This window comes from Arachis duranensis, chromosome 6 (assembly GCF_000817695.3).
Source record: "Arachis duranensis cultivar V14167 chromosome 6, aradu.V14167.gnm2.J7QH, whole genome shotgun sequence".
NCBI lineage: Eukaryota > Viridiplantae > Streptophyta > Magnoliopsida > Fabales > Fabaceae > Arachis > Arachis duranensis.
Genome location: NC_029777.3, coordinates 79,030,966 through 79,034,150, shown reverse-complemented (window position 1 = coordinate 79,034,150; position 3,185 = coordinate 79,030,966). Strand labels below are relative to the sequence as shown.

At 41.0% G+C, this 3,185-nt stretch overlaps 1 protein-coding gene and 1 pseudogene across 1 annotated transcript in view; one reads left to right on the top strand and one right to left on the bottom strand.

Moving 5' to 3' along the window:
* Window positions 1-1,577, bottom strand: part of LOC107494234 (uncharacterized) — a 5,561-nt gene extending 3,984 nt beyond the window's left edge. The window contains exon 1 of the mRNA XM_016115289.3: window positions 1,130-1,577. The gene's annotated coding sequence lies outside the window, so the exon portion shown is untranslated. The remainder of the gene's footprint in view (window positions 1-1,129) is intronic.
* A 1,150-nt stretch (window positions 1,578-2,727) lies between these two features.
* The window catches only part of LOC110273220 (uncharacterized), a 2,679-nt pseudogene continuing 2,221 nt past the window's right edge, over window positions 2,728-3,185 (top strand).

Below are 3,185 nucleotides of genomic sequence, written 5' to 3'. Positions count from 1 at the left end.
GTTCCAACCAGTCCAACTGTGGTTAAACCGGAAAAACTGTTTATAATAAAATAATAAACGCCCTAAAAAAGTACAAACATCAAAATATTATTCAAACTTTAGAAGAAATGGTGTAGCATTTGCCAAAACACATATAAATAGTGTAGCATTTGCCAAAACTCAGATAAATGAAGTCTCGACGTATTAAAAGGGACAGCCAAGAAACTGATGAACTTCCTAGGAAACAAGAAGCAAACATCCAAGTAGCATGATATATATCATTTGATGACTAAGATTAAATTATTATTGCATCATGGCATGATACTCATACTTTATATGAGAAAATAAGATAGTAAATCAAAATAAAACTTTTTCACCATATCACCATATTTAAAAACTCATATATCCACCTTAAACTAAGACAAACGAATTAGAGGCAATAAAATGAATTGGAGTTCAATTAATCACTGACGAATGGCAATAAAATGAATCCAGATGCATAATACTTAATAGAAGAATTGAATGACTTAGAATTACAAAATAATTAAATATTCTTCATATATAGAAACAGCATCATAGAGAAGTTCATCTAAGCCAAATGCAGGCTTATCCAGAACAAAAAAGAAAGCCTTCAAATAAGGAGAATTTGAACCACAAGGACAAGCACAACGAAGAATTAAAACAAGTTAACATTCAACACAAGAACAATTAGAAAATTAACAAGTTCACAGTAACGGTTAACACAATGAACAGAGAATAATTTAAACAAAGATCAGCACAGTAGGAAAATTAAACCAAATTAAAAAATTATAGCAAATTGTAAGACAACACCACCACCAATTCAAATTTAAAATAAGGCAACAACACCAGCAGGAACAATTGAAAGTTACACAGCAGCAACAAACTTTTCCAAAGATTAACAAGGATTATCAAGGTTTTAGGCTATCAGGACAATTTCAGCACAATTTGTTTTAGCACAGAACAAAAAAAAAAGCAACAAAAACAGAGTACAGCACAGCAGTGAGCAGAGCTAATCGTTCAACAATTCAATCTGAATAGCGCTAGCAGTAGCAGAACAAAGAACCAAGAACGAAAAATTCAAAAGAAAAACGAAGAAACCAATCTGAGTAGCACTGGCAGAATCCTAAACCTTCGTTCTGACTTCTGAGCAGTCTGAGCAGAGGGGCAGAAGCGCGACGGAGGCGGAGGCCAGGCGACGAGAACGACTCGAAGACGCTGGTGGGTTGAAAGAAGCTGCGGCTGAACAAACGAAGGGCAGACTCCAAGACGACGAGCTCGAGGAAGAAGCTGCGATTGGTGGGTTGGAACTTCGAGCACCACAACCAGACGAAGACGTGCCTGAGCGCGACAGACGGCGGCAGGAACGCGACGGAGCAGACAAAGGCCAGGGACTGACGCCGAGCTCGAGGAAGAAGGCGCGATTGTTGAATGATGAAAAAGAGCGCACGACCAGACGACGACCGTGGTGCCTGAGCGTCGGACGACGGTCCCTACGTCGGTGGTGGAGAAGCTAGGGTTTCAGGGTTTCAGCTTTTAGCTTTCTTTCTGATTTGGTGAATTTTGAACTGAAGAAAAGAGGAAGGATGAAGGAAGGTCGCGCGATTCTATGCTCTAAGTTCAAAACGGTGGCGTTTCTCTAAACCGGCAGGGTCCCGGTTCAATCCGACCAGCCGATTTTTGACCGGTTCACAAACAGTTTTTAGAATTATGGTTTTCTCTTTAAGACTGGATCACAAGGTGTCTGGTTTCTAGTCGGATCGGTCAACCCGATCCAGTATTCAAAATCATGCCTAATCCTAATTTTTCATTAACAGAATTTAAACCTAAACCCAATTTCATAACAGTTTCATCAATTAAAAATCAAAACATATATTAAAACCAATGTCTTCAATCAACAGAAACATCCAACATATTGTAAGGTGGCTGGATATAGAGTAGAGTCGTCGTCGTCTTTGTTGAGCAGAGGCGACGGAGAGTCGTCGTCGACGTCGCAAATTTGAGGCTTCGTCACGGAACAAAGGTGGAGGCAGCGGCGAAGCTGTGAGCAAGAAGTAGCGAGCGACACACTGAAAGAAAGAAAGTGAATGGCAGCAGCAATGGAGGAAGGTGAGGAAGAAGGAGCAACGACGAGAAAGAGAAGTTGCGGCAACAACGAGGGATTGGCAACGTAAACAAGCAGTCGGTGGAGCAAAGACTGAGTCAAGGTGGAGGCGCTGAGAGATGGTGAATAGAATGGAGAAGCACGACGCAACGGTGATGGGAAACAGGACGCAATCTCGCCGGTGATAATGAGTGTGAAGAGAGAAACGAGTGATGGCATAAAGATTGGGTCACTAGGAGAGTGAGGGAATTAAGGTTCTTTAATTATATATATATAAGAGGAATATTTTTGTAATTTCATATAAACGGTTATTATATGGATCTCTGAGGGGCGAGGACCTCTTTCCCCGCCCCAACCCCATGTAATTAACGGGTCTCCGTTTCCCGCCCCCACGTGTAGGAAAAAAATCCTATACCCATCTTCCGGCAAGTAAATCTCTGCGGATATCCGTCTCGTCAAAAAAAAATTGTCATCCCTAGATCTAACACTATAGAGCCAGTATGTCAGCTCTGTTACTTTGGTTGTTTTTCAAAATTACGTGTTTTTTTTTTTTGGTCAACTGAATTGGATAGTCTCAATCCTAGACATTACACCCACACAACACACTCACACACTACATAAGTATTATGGATTCTTTAAACAACATCCAGGCTCAGCTGGGATTTGACCCGGGTGCCTCCGCTGCAAATCACGTGTTAAATAACACTAGGGGGCTACCGTCTCGTGTTGCCTTATCCAAAACTTTCAAAAACACGCAACTTTTTTCTTGGACCAATCGGGTTAATGTTTGTCCATATTGCGTCTGTTTTGTCCAATTTAGCCCAAATATAGTTTGTAGTCTCGATTCTAGTGTAGCCTATACCCAAAGACCAAAAATGAAAAACGGTGGTGGTCAGCTGAGAGTTGAGACAGTTAGATTGAGAGCGAGCATTATAGTTGAAAGCAGAAGTAGCAGCTTTAAAGTAAGTGCACATGCCAATTCCATCTTCCTCCCAATAAACCTACTTATCTGCCCTTCATTTTCTTCTAGAATGGAGTTCATCATTCTCAGATCCTCATGCTACATCACTAGCACTCAAGCTAC